Source organism: Macaca nemestrina, chromosome 2, assembly GCF_043159975.1.
Source record: "Macaca nemestrina isolate mMacNem1 chromosome 2, mMacNem.hap1, whole genome shotgun sequence".
In the NCBI taxonomy this organism is placed as follows: domain Eukaryota; kingdom Metazoa; phylum Chordata; class Mammalia; order Primates; family Cercopithecidae; genus Macaca; species Macaca nemestrina.
Window position 1 is genome coordinate 57,293,539 of NC_092126.1, and position 19,264 is coordinate 57,312,802.

Sequence of the window (19,264 nt, forward strand, 5' to 3'; positions counted from 1 at the left end):
CATATCCTACTACCCCCACAAACAAATGGATTTCTGCCACCAGACCTTTACTTTACTTTTTTTTATATATATATATATACTTTAAGTTCTAGGGTACATGTGCAAAACGTGCAGATTTGTTACATGTGTATACATGTGCCATGTCGGTGTGCTGCACCCATTAACTCGTCATTAACATTAGGTATATCTCCGAATGCTATCGCTCCCTCCTCCCCCCTCCCCACAATAGGCCCCTGTGTGTGATGTTCCCCTTCCTGTGTCCAAGAGATCTCATTTTTCAGTTCCCGCCTATGAGTGAGAACATGCGGTGTTTGGTTTTCTGTCCTTGCGATAGTTTGCTGAGAATGATGGTTTCCAGCTGCATCCATGTCCCTACAAAGGACACGAACTCATCCTTTTTCATGGCTGCATAGAATTCCATGGTGTATATGTGCCACATTTTCTTACTCCCGTCTGTCACGGATGGACATTTGGGTTGATTCCAAATCTTTGCTATTGTGAATAGTGCCGCAATAAGCATACATGTGCATGTGTCTTTATAGCAGCATGATTTATAATTCTTTGGGTATATACCCAGTAATGGAATGGCTGGGTCTAATGGTATTTCTAGTTCTAGATCCTTGAGGAATCGCCTATGTGGTTATATTTCTACTTTACATTCAGAGTTCAGAGTGCTCACAATTACACCATGGAACCTCCCTTTGACTCTAGGTTCTAAACTCATAAGTATGTTTTCCTCTTTTGTTTTCTTGATGAAATTAATCAATGATTTTCATATTTTCAGGGAACCAACTTCTGGATCTGTTTTCATTTTGAGAAAAATTAATTTTAGGATTCCTCTTGTTAATTTTTTCTTTCTACTTTTTTAAAAATTTATTATTCTTTTTCTAATTTCTGATGGTGATTACTAGGTCCCTTCAGTTTTCACCTGAATACTGTTTTCACTGTGGCCTGTTAGTTTTGATGTATATTCAGTGGATATTTATTGAGCATTTACTGTGTTCACTGACTTAGGACCACATAAACACAAAATTGTTGCCACAGAGATGCCTATATTCTAAAAACGTTTGCATGTTATTTTATCCACTGTGTTCTCTTTTCATTGCTGTCTATATAGCTTGTCATCACCTTTATATTTTTCTTGATGCAAGCATTATCCAGGAGCATGTTTCCTAATACCAAAGTACTTAAAGTTTTCTTTAAAAATTTGTTTCTCACTTAATTAGATTTTATTCTGAGAAGATTTTCTTTATAGCAAGTTAAATCATCAATTTGGAAATATGCTATTTATTTAATTTTTGACTAGCTTAATCTCATTTTGAAAGAAGTCTATTGTAGAGTTTTATTTTAACAGTCTACATATCAAATTCTTATTTCATTTGGAATGTTTTTGCTTTCTGTAATTAGCTGTTTTTTGTGCATATTGATTGCTTCTTCAAAAATTGTTCCTTCTATTCTGATTTAATATCTCTTTGTATCCTATGTATTGCTTTAATTTTAAATTTCACTTTGTTGGTATTCTATTCCCTCTACTTTTTTTGTTTGCCTTTGCCTGTTATTTTTTTCTTTTCCTTGCCTAATCCTTTATTTTATTTTAATTTTATGTTTTCTTTAAGTTAAATTTAATTTAATTTTAAGTTCCAGGATACACGTGCAGATGGGCAGGTTGGTTATATAGGTAAACATGTGCCATAGTGGTTTGCTACACCTATCAACCCATCGCTAGGGTATTAAACCCCACATGCATTAGCTATTTATCTTGATGTCTCCCTCCCCCATCTGCTCACCCCATGCAGGCCCCAGTGTGTGTTGTTCCCCTCCCTGTGTCCACCCATGTGTTCTCATTGTTCAGTTCCCACTTACAAGTGAGAACATGCTAACCCTTTATTTTTAATTTTTCTTTATAACTTTGTTTTACATGTATTTCTTCGAAGCCACAAATAGCTTGGTTTTCCTTTTTCAACCCACTCTGATAATGATAGCTTTAAGTTTGTTCACATTTAGTGTAATGACAAATTTACTTGGATTATTCCTTCTATCTTTATGCTTGTTTTTCTCTGAAGTCCCATTTCTTTTTTGTTATTTTTGCTAGGCTGATCAAGTTGCAATTTATTCTATTTTCCCCTTGTTAATATGGAACTTCTACTTTATTTCTGCATTTTCACAATGATTACTTTTCCTTTCTTGGTCATAAACAGATAGCTAGCTATCATATAAAAACGAGATCCAACTCTTTACCAAATGATTATATGTAGCTGTAAGTGTCTCACAAACCCAATTGGATGAGATTTTTATAACGCTTTTACTTCACTCTTTCACCTCTTCCCCAGAGGAGATACTTAGAATATTTTAATTTATTCTCTCTCTCAACTTTTTGCATCTATCTTCTAGTTATTGTTGAGATAGCTTAGAATTTTTTATTTCAAAAACTATTTTATTTCATACCTATATAAAATATTTCCAGCCTTTCATTATTCCTGTAAGGGTAACTGTGTTTATATGTTTGAATATTGTAAGATTCATTACTCAGTGTCCATGTCTTTCTCTTCATCTTCCCCACTCTTGGATGATGTTTCTGCCCTGCTTTACTTATTTTTACTTGGTTTAAAATTTTAAGTTGACATTTATTTTCTCTCATCACTTTGAAAATATCGCTTCATTGATTTCTTGCCTCTTTGTTGTTATTCTGAGTATTGTTTCTTAAAATATAATCTGTTTTTTATTCTTTGCTAATTTTGAAGACTTTCTTTTTTATTGCATAGTTATCATTAGATATGTCTAAGTGTTGATTTAATTTTGCTTTATTTTGCTTGGAACACTATAATTTTTCTACATGAAGATACATGACTTTAATCAATTTCAGAATTCTTACTATTTATGAGTTTAATCTTTATTGTTCCTCTGTCTCATAATATATTTATTTTTCTTTTATCTTTCTCTTTTTTACCTTGTTTTTTATCCTTAGTTTTATCTTCAGTTTTATTAATTTTTAAACTGTGTTTAATCTTTTACCTAACATTTTCATTTTGTTTTTAATTTTAATGTCTACCTTTGTATTTGTAAAATTCTACTCAGTTTTTAAAAATCTGTTTATTTATTTCATAAGCTTTGTACTGTTGTTAACATTTTTGTTTCTTGTTTTAGGTATTTAATTGTTGAAAAAATACTCGTATCTTTTCTAATTTTTAGAACAATTTACATGAAGTTCATGTGTCTTTACTTCCACTATCTTTGCTGTATCTGCTCACTTTCACTCAGGAATTGTTTTTCTACTGTGCTTTTAATTTTTGTGTGTGTGAGCTTATTTTCAGTAGGGCTTAATTTTTTTTTCCTGTGGAAACTCTTTGTAGCTTGAGTTGCAGGAATATTCTCCATGACTGGTTTTGCATTGTTTCTGTTATGTATTCAAATGATATAACCGTTCTAGGATGATTTTTATGTTAATCTTTTAGCTTAATGCAAAACCAGGAGTTTGATGTTTAGCAGAAATGTTTGTTTTTTTCCTACTCAGAGTCCCAGCAGAGGTAGATGAGTTTTGCTGTATTTTCTCTTTTACAGTGAATGAATTTTTTTGTATCTATCATTTTATTGAGTAGCCTAGACTTTATGTGAAATTCTCAGTTTTAATTTTATACTTTGCAAGAGTCATAGCCGTTGCTGACTGCCTCAGGTGGACATTAAAACCCAACCTCTAATTTATTGGACTGATATGAGTCTATCACCATGAGAGAGAGAGCAGTGACAACAGCTCATATCTTATGCCTCTGATTATCAGTTTGAACTTCATTTCTGTTATGTGCGAATGTTAATTTCCTAATTGTGAGCTCAACAATCCATTAAAAATCTTTTAAATCTTTAAAATTTTATCCATGATTCTGGATGTTTTTAGCAGGATACAGTTATTTTAGTTTACCATTGTGTTCAAAACAGAGACAATTTTATTTGTCAACTTAAGAGTTTATCATATTTAAGAGATGATTTTAGTCTCTTTCCATTATGGTTCATTCTATATATTTTTCTTTTACATCAATATTTATTATAATAAACTTTTTCTTCCAGTAATAGCAGACTAGCTTGTTATACATCAAATCTCTCACTGAAAGCAGTTAAAAAGAAAGACTCATGTAGACAGCATTTATCAGATAGCACCAGAGAGCTATGAAGGGAATGAGGCTTGAGAGGCTAAGAGTATGGAGAGAATGAAAGCTCAGAGAAGTGAGCATAATATTAAATGATACATTTTCTTTCCAAGTATTTTCAACTCTAAAGTGGCAGCAGAGAAGTTAAACTGATAAGAAATCAGTGACCAAGAGTTTGAAAGGCTGGAGAGCTTGTGGCATTCCCAGATAGCTGTGTAAAACAAAACAAAACTGGAGTTTAGGACCCAGGAAAAGATGAGGTGCTAATAACACACAAGGCTTTTCATTGTGACCCTAAAGAAATAAAGTGGACAAAAGAAGACAAAGCCTCAAAATGACTGAAGCCAAGCCTTGAAATAATGTCATATCTTAATGAACTAATGAATATTATCATTACTATCTTAATGATAATGAATGAAGAAATTATCAAATGTCTGCCAGAAGGAAAAGTAACACTCTCTGGTGGAAGATGACATCACTCAGGACTTAAATTTGTCTTCCTTTGACTATAGGCAATTTCTGTCAGTCAATAAAAAAAAACTAAGCATGCACAAAGTAATACATACATATACTACATTTTTGGTTTTGTTATACATATGTGAATTATCTTATATGATGTATATGAGATATGTGATACATACATTTAAATTTTGATCTTAAAACCCAAGAGTAGATTCACAGGAGATGTGAATACTGGAATTAATAGACACTGACTTTAAAATAGCTATTGTTAATATATTCCAGAAAATGGCAAGGGGAAAAAATTCAAGAATTGAATACTATAAAAAATTAATTGAAAAATCTAGAGCCAGTTTAAAAATACAATAATTAAAATTAAGAAATCAAAAGGTGGTCTTAACAGAAGATTTAACTCACTTGAACAGAGAATTAGTATACTAGAAAATCAGTCAGAGGAAATAATTAGGCTAGATTACAGAGATAGGAAGAATACACCGCAATGTATATCTGTAATGGATATAACAACATTTTGTAACATATGTAAAGTAGGAATTCAAGAAAGTGAGTGGAGTAAGAATTTGACAAAAGCAGTATTTGAAAATTTAATATCCAGGAATTTTTCAAAATTGACTATAGAGATAATGTCCTAGATTTTCTCAAGAATTTCTGTGAGTTTTCAGCGGAATAAATGCAGAAAACATCATACCACTATAGTAAAACTACTCAAAACCCCAAATAAAGGGAACCCTTAAAAGCATCCCGAGAAGATAAATATATCTTTATATATTGTGTTGCTACCTTCACAGGAGCAACACTAAGGCTGACAGCTGATTTCGCAATAGAAATAAATGAGAGTGGATTGAAATTCCAAGTGCTGAGAAAAAATAACTGTCATCCTATAATTCTATAATAAGTTAAAATTTCCTTCAAAAATGAAGGTAATATAAAATATTTTTAGGAAAAAAGGCAGAGAATCCATTATCAGCAGACATACATTTAACGAAATACTAAGGGATGTTCCTCAGGCAGAAGAAAAATTATCCCAGTACGTGCAAGAAGATATGTGAGTAAATCTAAATGAATACTAAATATTTAAAACATTTAAAATGAATCGTGACTATCTGAGAGACACACACACACACTTGCACACAGGTGGCATCGGAATACACAAGAACAGTACAAAAGCAGGTGAGGTGAGTGTAAATGGAGTTAAAGTGTTCTATGGTCTTTTCATTGTCCAGCAAATTAAAAAACTACTAATTTTTATTAGTATTTAGTAAGGCAAGAAAGCATGTAATTTACATTTAGTGTAATTTTGATTCATTGAGTTTTTATATATGATCTTTTTTACTTGTTTTCTAATTGACTCATTAGTTTTATGTTTCATTATGTCTTTCTTGAAATTTTTTAGATTTGTCAAATATATTTTACTAATCCCTTATCCTCCCTGTTAACTTGTCATACAATCCTTGCCTTTTTCTTTAGTTGTTAGCTTAAACCTTACTTCAGGTATTCATGTCTTATTTTTAGCCTAATATAATTTGTTATTTCTATGATTTTTCTGACAAGATTAGAAACTAAAGTCATTTATTGTACTGCCTCTTTTGGTGTTACAATGTTATACATTTTAATTCTATATACATTTTATAACTAGTAAACATTTATTATTATTAATTTAAAATTACCTATATATTTGCCCTTTATGTTGCTCTACATTTCTTTCTTCATTCCTTTGCTTCCATCTGGGATCATTTTGTTTCTGAACAAAGAATTCCCTTTCGTTTTTCTTTCAGTGCAGGTCTGCTAATGACTAATTCTCTCATATTTGACTTCACTGAAAATATCATTTCACAGCTGGGTGTGGTGGCTCACGCCTGTAATCCCAGCACTTTGGGAGGTCGAGGCAGGCAGATCACGAGGTCAGGAGATCGGGACCATCCTGGCTGACACGGTGAAACCCCGTCTCTACTAAAAATACAAAAAATATTAGCCAGGCGCGGTGGCGAGCGCCTGCAGTCCCAGCTGCTCGGGAGGCTGAGGCAGCAGAATGGCGTGAACCCGGGAGGCGGAGCTTGCAGTGAGCAGAGATCGCGTCACTGCCCTCCAGCCTGGGCGACAGAGCGAAACTCCGTCTCAAAAAAAAAAAAAAAAAAAAAGAAAATATCATTTCACCCAAGTTTAAATTACTTTTCTTTTAGCGCCTTAAATATCGTGTCATCATCTTCTGACTTCTATAGTTTCCTTTCTTTAAAAATTCAAATGTCAATCTCTTTTCTTCCTTGAAGGTAATGGGCATGTTTTTCTTTGTTGGCCTGCTTCTAAAATATTTTTCTTTTTATTTAGCAGGTTTACTATGATGTACTATAATGGGTTTCTTTCTATTTATTTTGTTTTAATTTCTCAGTGCTTATTATGTTTACGGCTTGATGATGTTCATCAATTTGAGAACATCCTTGGTCACTGTATACTCAAATATGACCCCTGCTTTTTTCTCTCAGTGCTCTTTCTGTGACCCCTGTTATATTGATGTTAAAATTTTCACGGTGTCCTATATGCTCATATGTCCTGTACCCTCTTTTTAAAATTTTCTCTTTTCTATTTTTATTGCTCTTAAATAATTCTCTTATGTCATTAGTTGTTGTATTTATTCACTCTTGTATTCATTCTAATTTAGTCTTTGTTTCTGAAATAACTTTTTGCTTTTCTCATAATTCTTCCCATATTATTTTATCTTTCTTTTTACATCTTCTCTTTTTCTTACTGTCTTGTTTCTCAGTTTTTAAATTCTAACTTTTGTTGTTCTTTTATAACTTTGATACTTCTCTTAATTTTTAAATTCTCATTTGGAAACATTAGATTATAGTTTACTTATACTTTTAATCTGGTTTTTTGGGTGTGTATGTAAGAACATCATTCTGTTTTTTACTCTCTGGTTTTGTAACAAATTCTTTTTACCTTGATTAAAGAATTATACAACCTGGGCAACATAGCGAGACTCTGTCTCTTTAAAAAAATTTAAAAATTGGCCGGGCGCGGTGGCTCACGCTTGTAATCCCAGCACTTTGGGAGGCCGAGGCGGGCGGATCACGAGGTCAGGAGATCGAGACCATCCTGGCTAACACGGTGAAACCCCGTCTCTACTAAAAACTACAAAAAACTAGCCGGGCGAGGTGGCGGTGCCTGTAGTCCCAGCTACTCGGGAGGCTGAGGCAGGAGAATGGCGTGAACCCGGGAGGCGGAGCTTGCAGTGAGCTGAGATCCGGCCACTGCGCTCCAGCCTGGGCGACAGAGCGAGACTCCGTCTCAAAAAAAAAAAAAAATTAAAAATTAGCTGGGTGCAGTGATGCGCACCTATAGGCCTAGTGATTTGGGAGGCCGAGGAAAGAGGATCTCTTGAGCACAGGAATTCCGGGTTGCAGTGAGCTATGACCGTGACACTGCACTCGAACCTGGGCAACAGAGCAATAACCTGTTGCAATATAATTTTTTTCTGAAAAAATGAAAAACCAGTTTTTCATTTTTTTTAAAGACACGAGTTTTGCCTACTTTTAGGAGTGAGAGGTAGCCAACATTGCATTTGTGTCTCAATTTTGTTAGAGTGGAGGCTGGCAAACTTTTAGTGTAAAGGGCCAGATAGTAAATACTTTATGTTTTGTTGGCTACCTAAGGTTTCTGCCTCCTTCTCTCCTTTCCCCTGTTTTTCCCCCGACCCTCCCCATCTTTCCTTTCCTCTTCTTCCTCCACCTTCCCTTCCTCCCACTCTTCCTCCTTTACCTTCTTCCTCCTCCCCTCCTTTCCCTCCTCCTTTCTTTTTCTCTTCCTCTTCTTTCTCCTTCTCCTTCACTTCATCTTCGTCATCTTCTTCTTCATCTTTCTTTTTTCCTCCTCTCCTTTCTCCCTTTTTTCCTTTTCCCTTTTCTCCTCCTCTTCCTCCTACTCCTTCTCATTTCCTGCTTCCCCCCCAACTTCTTCTCCTTTTTTTTTTCTTTTTCTTCTTTCCAATCTTATCTTGTGGGGCCACAGAAAATGGGCCACAGGCCACATTTGGCCATTAGGCTGTAGTTTGCTGACCCCTAACAACATTAAATAAGCAAGTCCAGATTGATTTATAACACCAAGGGTGTTAGAGCATTCCTTCCACCATTTTGCCAAGTGATTAAAATATGGTCTTATAATTTTAGATATTGGATTATTCAGTTTTTCTCTTCCACTGTTATATGGATCTCCTCTTTCTTTATCTTTCCATGTTTACTGTGTTTTTTAAATTTATATCCTACTACCAGCAATCTTTATTCAATATAAAGTTTTGAAGTCAGATTTGTTAGTGTCAAGAGTTTATGAGACCCAGACTGCTCCAGCACCACTACAGCATAGTCCATTATAACCTTTACTCAGCATGAATTTAAAAAGTTTCCACTGTGGTTTATAGACTTATCCACTACACTTTCTGGAGAATACTTTTTCCTGATTCTAGAATTCTCCTCTTCTCAGAGCAAACAAAAGACCACATGCCTTCTCTCCACTTCCTCTTACAGAAATGCTGACACCATGCAGCACGGAGATTTCAAAGTTTTTACTACCTCCTTATATTTTGAGATCTGTGGGCGTATCTTGTCACCTAGTTTTGTTACAGATGCTATTCATGGGGTTTTGTTTTGGCTTTTCTAGTTGCTCTCTCTGTTTCTATGAAGGTTTTTGGGAGATTCATAGATGAAACCTTGGATGTCAAAATAGTCCACACAACTTCCTCTCTGATTTGCTTTTCCAATAAAACAATCTGGCTTCTGTGTAGAGAAAAGATAATAGGAAGAGCAATAGGAGACAAGTGCAATAACGCTGACAGGAGAGAATGGTGGCATGGAATATGGTAATTGTGGTAGAAGTAGTGAGAAGTCATCAAATTTTGGAATCTCTTTTGATACTCTCCTTATTTTCTTATGCAGGGTTCTGTTCTCCAGTCCAGCAATTCTATTTCACTGTGAATTTGTTCTATGATTTTTGTTGGCTGATGGTCTCTCTTAGATGGGTTATGCTTTTTCTTTGTTAACTCATTACAGCTCAGCTCTAGCTGTGGGGAGTCTTTCAAACTGTGGGAGTTCCAGAGGTGGTGGAACATAGGTTTCTATCCCTGTAGCCCTCAGTTTCAAAGGCAGGAAGGCTGTCTGTTGTCAGCTGAGGTACCTGGCAAAGCCTCTAGTTATTGTGTTCTTGTGCCTTCCAAACTTCAGGTGCAGGAAAATTTATAGTAGTTCCCCCATTTCCTTTTTCTAGGAACACCTGCCATATTCATAAGGAGCTGATGGCAAATTGACTTTTGGAACTCTTAAGTGGCAAGTTCTTTCCAGTTCCTGTCGCTTTTCATTCCTGACCTTGGCTTGACACTTGGATAAAGTTTCATAATAGTTTTTATGCCAGGATAAGCCCAAAGTCTAACTTCACTTGTAGATCCCAGGAGGCATTTGGCCAGGAAAATCAAATAGCTTAAAGTTGAGAGTGAAGGGGAAAGGTCACTATGCTATCATAATTTTCTCTTAACAATCTTCTTTCTAACCTGAATATCTTTAACATCATCAGAACCTGATTAATCTTGTCTTAACATGTATGTGGATTCAGTAGATTTAGTTAGTGGATTGCCATTATGGTATGTTTTCAAATTATTGATAATAGTATGATGACGATAAAAATAACTGTAGAAAGTAGAACATTGTGTATGAATCTGGACTTATCTATTGAAATTTAAGACTTGTTTGGAAATACAAGAAAACATGTCAGGATTATTTGTCTCCAGCTGTTTATGGCCTCATTAAATGGATAGGATGCATGTGATTTTTGAAAGAAAATGAAGAGAAGAAAGAAAAAAAATCTCCTATACAGGGCAGCACAAAATTTCATATGTGCTTTTAGACAAGTTCTGTAGAAATTGAGAGGATGGGGATGTACTAAAACCTTAACTCATTACTTGAGATATTCTTCATATTTTATATTGATATGACTAGCCAATAGTTAAGTTTTATTCTAAAAACATGTATTTATTAAAACTACATGCTAGACTCTGGCAATTCAAAAATAAGGGTAACACTGTCCCTTATTGCCAGGAGTTCATGATTAAGAAGACTGCAATCAGGATTGTATCCATTTTGAGCTAATTTTTTTCAGGCTTTGTCATAGTTTACTTTGTGACCAACAGTAGAATATTATTGATCATGTTTAAGGATGAGAGTTGTGATGGGGGAACAGAGCAAGCAAACATAACAAGGAAAGATAAAGAAAGCAAAAGTTTTGATGTTTTAACAGCGTTGCCCTTATTATTGAATTGCCAGTGTCGGTTTCTATTGAACAAAATCTCAGTGTTCATAATGGCTGGTGCTACCAAGGAAATCAGCAAATGTAGAAGTCCAGATTTGATGGTGATTCTTTCAGTTGGATTTAGAAAGTTGCTATGAATGTGATGGTGTTGAAGTCTGTTTCCCAATGTGTGGCAGTACTAAATATAGAGACAGAACTTCCACTCCATTCCTAGAGTTGACCTTGTTATCAGAGTGTATATGGGAAGTGGAAAACAATAAGCTTTGACTTAGAAGTTATGATTCATTATTCACCGGTACATAGAGATTTTGTTTAGATGCAACCTCCATCATTTTTAGACTGAATCATTTTCTAAACTTATTTTAAGCAATTGATTTTCCAGTAATAACACAGTAATCTTTGTGATGTCAAAATCATTAATAAGAAAATATTTGTACATAGTTCTCTGAGTAATATATAATTTCATTATGAGGCTAAATGACATGTACACATGTTAGCTGTTGAAAATAAGAACACTTATAAAGACAAATATGTGTTTTTCTTTTCTTTCCTGTTTTTAAAGATCGACAAATTCTTCCTTTGTTTTTGCTCTGCTTAGCAATTCACTCAGGTCCTCTATCAGACATGGATAAATATGCCAAGAAAGGTCACTGAACTAAACAGTATGGTATTATATCCTAGAGATAAGTTGTACAGAAAGAGAATTTATTCTTAGTTTCAGTTATGAAAGCATAATACTTATGTTTCTAAATAGAATAGTGAATCCCCCGAAATGTATTTAGCAGTTCAGAGAGTTTTTTGAGGTTTTTGGGTGTCGTCTGTAAAAATCAAGGGCTACAATGTTCAGATTTTCTTTTCTACTAAAGTAAAAAAGTATAGTCATTTGTCTTATTCATTCATGGCTCCTATGAAGGTATGGAATAAAATCTAGAAAAACTTGACATTTCTCGATGTGTTAGTGATTGATGGTTTTTTCAGAATATTATAAATACCTTCAAATTACAAGCATGTAAAAATTCTGATTCAGGCTGAAATTATTCAGTGTTCCTGACAAAGGAGGCTTTGTCCACTTTAGAGTCATCATATCTTAAGTATAATCTTAAATATAATGTGGTATTTCTCTTTCAATATAATGGATTGTATAAACGTTCTTCAAGTACAAATTCATAACACTAAAAATTGTTTTTGATGTCAAGAATTCAAAACATTCTATTTCTTCAATTGTTTCATGGTTGCCATGGCTTTAAAAGAAGCATTATTCAAAAATCCTTTCTCTCAATGGCCCATGACTTTTCTAAGAATCCAGCATTGCTTCTGTAGTGGAACCAGGGGTTCTTAGTGACTATCGAAGCTTTGCTACTGCTGCCAGAACACAAAATAAATGAAGGTCATGTCCTAATATCTTTAGAGAATCTTTCTGCAACAGATCAACTATGGAATATTTATAATATACAGATAGTGTTGGAAACTTGGAAAAGATATCTCTGAGGCTGACTTTAGAATTTATGTTTTTTTTAAATAATTTGCTCAATTTTAAAATCCTAAAGTGCAATGCATATCTATTTGTTTCAGGAAGATTATTCTGACTGCCTTCTTTCTTAGGCCTCACTGTATCATAACCCCTGTGCTACTTGCATGCATATCCACCATCACTGACTTGTTCCTTAAGGTAAGAGACCATGTCATATTTATCCCTGTACTTTCATTGCCTGGCGAGTGCCTGCATCATAGTGAGAGTAAATAAATCTATGGAATAAATCAACCCTAGGTTCAAATTCAAGAGGAACAACAAATTGATAACAGAGAGGTTAAGATACTCTTTTGTAATCATGTATATTGTATCACCTTATTTCCACGTGCTAATTATTTGTCATCCATTTGCTCTTAGAACTATCTTGATTGTCTTTGTTCTGGATATACGGTTTCCTACCAAAGTTCTCCTACAAATGAAGAATTCCAATTTCCAGGGCCTGGAAGCTTAGTCTGAAGGGATTGTCATATTTTCAATATTTTTATGTTTGGTATTTTAAAAATAACATATAATTTCCCTTCTATTATCTCTGTTTATTTTATTATAGATATTATATAAAACATAATATATAAAAATACAATTATTCCAGGTTTATTTGGTTATAAATGTGTTTTTTTCTAAATTTTCAATGAAGTTTGACAATCCAGGCATATTCATTATGCTTATCCTATGAACTCTAATATGCTCTAATTCTGATAAACATGACATTAACATATATCTCTTTAACAAGAGTCTATTTCCAGAACAAAGGTTATTTTTCAACAGTGTCTTGAGTGATAGTCCCACATAAAAAAGTACACAACCTTAGGCTCTTTCTGAGATTGAATTTCTTCTGAAATATTATATTAAAATGATAATACATAAATTCAGATTTCTTGATTATCAGGATCAGGAATGTTATCCTATTTGGAGGACATAGAAAATATTTAAAATATAACAGCAGTGAAAAAAAACCAGAAGTATGCTTTCAATTGTCATTTATTAAATGATTCATTTGTTCTTCACCTCATTCATTCATCACATCATCAAGCATCCAAGAAACATATGACTCATTAGGAAAGACAGGCAAAGAAATGGCTCACTACAGTGTAACACGGAATGTAAGTGCTATGACAAAGGGATGAAAATCATGTTGTGGGAGCACAGAGAGAATTGAGCATAGTGATGGACAATGGGGAAGGCTTTATGGAGCAAGGGTTATACACATGCTGGTAATTAGAGTGCTAGAATTTGAAGTTTGGGTGAGAAAATGACCACAAATCTTCTAGCAAAGGTCTACCAAACTGTCTGTTGCAGCAAAAAAAGAATATATGAGATTAGGAAGAATATGTCTACTATATGTGGTTTGAATGTTATAGAAAATGGAGTACTGTGGAGCTTAAGTAGCCCTTGGTAGAGTAGTGAAAGATATGGTAGCCTGGACACCTTTTACAGCAGCAGTTTTAGCATACCATATCTCAAATTCATGCATTTGGTCATAAAAGGGGTAGAACCTAGACGGAAGAAATTAGGAACTAAAAGGTTACTACTTATTGGCACAAGCTATAATGTTCCATTAAGATTGTGAAGTTAATAGATCATTATTATCTCATAGCATCATTCCTTACTAATGCTGAAGCTATGCCCAATGTTACTGATGTGGCAATCTATCTATTCATGGTGTTCAGGGGCAACAATACTTGTGGACTGTTGGACTGTTCTGTATTGTTCAAGGTGAAACTTTAGGGAAGAGGCTGATAATAAGAGATAAGTAGAAGTGGAGTAGGTTGATGGTGAAATAATAAAGAATGACCTAAATCATAATACCACATTTCAGAGCATTTTTTGTATGTTATAAAGAGTTTTCACATAAGGGTCTAGGTAAATGAGGGATGTTTTTATTTTCATTTGACAAATAATAATCAATTGATTATTATATTACATTCCAGTTAGTAGGCAACAGAGGCCTCACATGAACTAGATCTTGTTTCCTTGCTCCTTTCATTAGAATTGTTCCTGCGGAGACGGAGTGGCTGTCAGTCAGACATGCTCTAGTCTAGAGGGGATTTCAACTGCAGATTGATTTAGATGTTGTTTCACATCCTTGAAATTCTAAGAATCCCTGATTCTGTGACAAAAGTTTCAACTCGGGAAGGAGCCTGTGAATTGTGCAGAAAATGTTGGTGGATTTGGAAAATGTTCTGATTGTAGAAGGAGTAGAACTTGGACAGATGCTGGCTATACAAGGTAAAAGAGGAAAGAAAGTAGAACATAATTCAGAAATTCATCCTTTGGTAAGTTAAGTTAATAGTGTATTGAAGAAAATTCACATTCAAAAACTCAGCTAACGATTAAAATGGTGCCCAAAATCTCGTTTAGCAAGACACTAAATAATATAAATTATTATTATTTTAATATAATATATATATATTTTTTGAGACCGAGTCTCGCTCTGTTGCTAGGCTGGAGTGAAGTGGCGCGATCTTGGCTCACTGCAACCTTTGCTTCCTGGGTTCAAGTAGCTCTCCTGCCTCAGCCTCCTGAGTAGTTGGGATTACAGGTGTGCACCACCACACCCAGCTAATTTTTGTATTTTTGGTAGAGAAGGGGTTTCACCATGTTGGTCAGGCTGGTCTCGAACACCTACCTCGTGATCTGCCCGCCTCAGCCTCCCAAAGTGCTGGGATTACAGGCATTAGTGATGTCCGACTGTAACTATTTCTCTTCATTTCAAGTCTTACGAATGATTTTTTTTTCTATTTTCATATATATGTATACAAAAACATATTTTGATAACTGTGCAAAACTCATATTCTGTCCTTGACATATTGTAATTCTTTCAAATACAGAAAAAAGTAAAACTATTATACTAAAATCACTTGGAAATATCTATTTCCATTAATTTTTCAGGGCTTGCCTTTGCAGGCTTCTGTAACAGTGACTTCAAGGACAGCAACTCCAAGGACAGTTGCCAGCTGCAGTTTGAATAAGTTTAGCACAGTCTTAACCCAGTAAGCATTGTGAATCTCAAGGGCTTCAGTCCTCTAAATCTCACAGTTTATATGGCAACCATATGAAAGAGAAGCTGTAGAAGAGGGGGAAATACACAGACACACTCATACACAAGCACACACACATGGTAATTTAAATACTATTAACTGTAAGCTGATTGTGACCATTTTTTCTTCTTAGTCCCCCATTACTTTTGCTGCATGCCTCATAAATTTTTAATCCCCTGCCATGGAATAACCTATAATCATTAATTCTGGAAGCAACTAAGGAGAAGGTGATGAAAAAATGCCATTTCTTTGTAGTTTTATCTTTATTAAAAACACAAATTTAAGGTATTTCTGAAACTATTTTTAGGAAAAACTGTATGTATATAGACAGATATAGATGTCTGTATAGTTGTTTATTTCTGAAGTTTCAGAAGAAAAACTCTCATTGGTAAAACCCATCTATCTTTTTGCTGTATTACTGATAAGTCTCTTTGGTAAACCATTCAGCCCAGAGCCAGAATGCTGGCAGTCTAACCATAACCAAAGAATACGTTCCATGCGTCTCTTCTTTTTAGCCCCTACGTTGCTGCTGGTCTCCCGAATATCTCCAAGGTCTAAAAATACTTAGATAATGGAGTCCTAGGTCTGAAAGCTTCCTCAGAAATTATCTGGAAAACGATCGTGCTGGAAAATGCATCTGTCTATATCTATTTCTAAAGCAATAAATCCAATTTTGGGGCCTCCAAATGAAAATGTTCTATTTTTTATTCTAGCTGAGACTCTCTGATGAAACCTTACTCCACAGGGATATTATATTGAATGCTAGATAGCAATGCTTTTTACCAGATAAAACTATTTCCTCAATCCATTCTACAAAAGTTTCTTTTAAAAATTAAGTTTTCTAGGCCATGGACAGAAAACTCTGTGATGTTTCATGATAATCAGAACAGCACTTTAAGGGGTTATTTCTTCCTGTAAGGGTATTTTTGAAAAAGAAAAAAAAATGTATTAGTCAACTGAATTTCTTTTATGTTGAGGTTGGAAAAGGGAAGCATAGGTTAATCTGAAAGGGGGAACTAGATGTGGCTAGCAAAGTGATGTGTCCACTGCAAAAGGACTTTACTATGTTTTAGACTTTTTCAGTATAGATTTTTTTTCCCTAGAAACTTAAAGTTTATAGGACAATGGGCAAGATAAAATGCAAATGAAAAGATCCCCTCTTTTTTTTCCCTAAGAAAAATTAAATATTTTTTACTCACAAAGCATGATTTCCCACCAAAAGAACTGCCATGCTCCACATTTCCTAAAGAAAATACCCAAAAGAGCTCATGTTTCCTTTTTATTAATTTACCAACTTGAGAAAAAAATTATTTCCTCCAAAGTTTTAGTGCCTAAGATTACTGACTATAGAAAGATAATTTAAATAAGCTCAAAAAACTTCCTTAGAAGTTCTCAAGGTAAATAAAACCTATATGTCAGGAAACAAATGCCTGACAAAGTCAGCTGAGATATTGTATTATCCACCTAGAGGCTTGAGGAAATTTTATTTTCTTTAATGTGTTTGCTCAATAGAACATGCTATAATACTTCTAAAGCTATTTGAAATGAACAGATCTAGAATCCCAGAAGAAGAAAAATGCATTTAACACATTGGTGATTGCATCCTGAAGACTGCCTTTTGTGTCAAAAGAGAATTGACCGGGAGAAGATTGAAACAGCTCACTCAGTTGAAGATGGGTAAAATAATTCCAATGGTTAGGAAAATAAACTGCCCCCCATCCATTTTCCTGTTATTCCTCATTGCCCTGTCTCATTCCAGAAAATATTGAGATGTTTGACAGTGATCATAAAGCATGAGATCTCTAAGAAAAACACAGTCTAAATATTTTCAACAAACTTTTTTTTTAGGGTTATATCTATTGAAGTCTCAGCAAGAGACAGCACACTCCAAAGGGCAACTGAAAAGACTTCACTGGAGAGACTGTTTACAAATTGTGAGCAGGGCTCAGGGAACCAATAGGTAATAGTGAAACACCCAGGAGTTCGCTAACAATAGCGGGAAGCCATTACCATCCTTAGGCCAGAAAGGACAAGGGAAGATAACAATTACATATTGGAATCCAATGAGAGCTGTAACCATGCAGAAACAATCCCAGCAGGAGCTGAGGCCTTAGGTATGGGGGAAAGCCACTGCCAAACCTTGGACGAGCAAGCAGAACCCAGAGAATAAATACCTTAGCCCCTCTGTCTCCTTCTATTCTCTTTTCTCCTACTGGCTTCTCCCATTGACCAAACTCAACTAGAAATTGCAATGTAATACAACTTGGCTGAAGCAACCTTTAGAGTTTACTTCCCAGGGCACAAAGCAGGACAGAGAAGCCTGCAGACCTGATCTGGAAGGGCAAAGATTATCCAGCACAAATTTAGCATCATTGTTTTTTTCTTGATTGTGTAACTAATTAGGGTGGTAGATTAGGAAGAAGTTATAGAAAAAATCAATTCTGATTTTTTAAAAAATTCACAAATTTTCCTGTGACAGGATTTGTTGTTGTTGTTGTTTTGGGAGCTGTGTTTGAGACAGGGTCTCACTCTGTCACCTATGCTGGAGTGCACTGGTGCGATCATAGCTCCCTGCAGCCTTGACTTCCTGGGCTCAGGTGATCCTCCCACCTCAGTTTCACAAGTAGCTGGGACTGCACTGCAGGCATGCACCACTATGCCTTGTTAAATTTTGTATTTTTAGTGGAGATGGGGTCTTGCCATGCTGCCGAGGCTGGTCTTGAACTACTGGGTTCAAGTGATCTGCTAGCCTTGGCCTCTTAAAGTGCTGGGATTACAGATGTGAGCCACCACTCCCGTCCTGTAATAGGGCCTAAAACACTTTGGTAGAATGTTTTCCCAATCTCAGATGCAAGTTATTGAGGAAGAATAGCTTTCCTATTTGTCTTTGTTTCTTTAGTGTCTGGTGCAGAGAATATATTCCCTAAGCAGATGTTGCATTTATGAAAGAACTTTAAAGATATTTAGTGTGAAAAAAAGCCAAAGGGAAATACCCAAGGTAGTTATTCTCAGTATTTATGAGATTATGCCATTATATTGGAGCAATAGTACATTTTCTTTCTTTTAAGACACACCTGGGTTTAATGTCAAGAAGTTACATGGAAGAAGACGTTTTGCACAATTTAAGAAAATTCTGAAGATTAGAACTCTCCAGCTGGAATTAGAAAAGTATGTGAAACAGGCTGACTCTATTACTGGAAACAAACAAGAGGACAGGCTGGCTGTGTGCAAATATTCCTCAGGAAAGGATCCCTGCATTGGATGTGACGTGTTTTGCTTCTTGAAATTATCGTTAGATTCCACATGACCTATATTAACATTAGATTCTATGATTTCATAAATTTTAAAGATTGATTTCAACTTTGTGAGTCTAGAATTATTTTAATTTCCAAGACTACTTTCTGTATACTCATATAGCAGCATTTTAAATCTCAATAGTTTTAAACTTTCCTTTCTTGATTAGTTGTATTATTTTTAGGTGCATGGTTTTATTTTCTGTTAAATTGGTTGAATATTTGTTTACAGAGAAGCAGGATGAACAGCAGCTCAGCACAGTCTTCAGAACCAGGCTGCTTGAATTCAAATCTTGCCTTTATCACTCGCCAGTTTTGTAAGCAAGAGAAAATTATTTAACTTTGCTCTGTCACAGTGCATTTATCTGTTAAATGGGATAACACCAGTACCTACTAAGAAGTTTGTTATCAGGATTAAAGGATTTGATACCTATAAGAAATTAGGATAGTGCAGACACTGAACCAATACTGAATTTACTGCTACTGCTGCCATTATTA

At 34.9% G+C, this 19,264-nt stretch overlaps 1 long non-coding RNA gene across 1 annotated transcript; it reads left to right on the top strand.

Annotated features, from left to right (window-relative positions):
• Positions 1-12,176: 12,176 nt before the first annotated feature.
• LOC105499002 (uncharacterized) lies at positions 12,177-18,816 on the top strand. Its single transcript, XR_011619351.1, has 4 exons — positions 12,177-12,573; positions 14,423-14,661; positions 17,322-17,433; positions 18,542-18,816. It is a non-coding gene; the product is annotated as an uncharacterized lncRNA (long non-coding RNA).
• Positions 18,817-19,264: the final 448 nt, after the last annotated feature.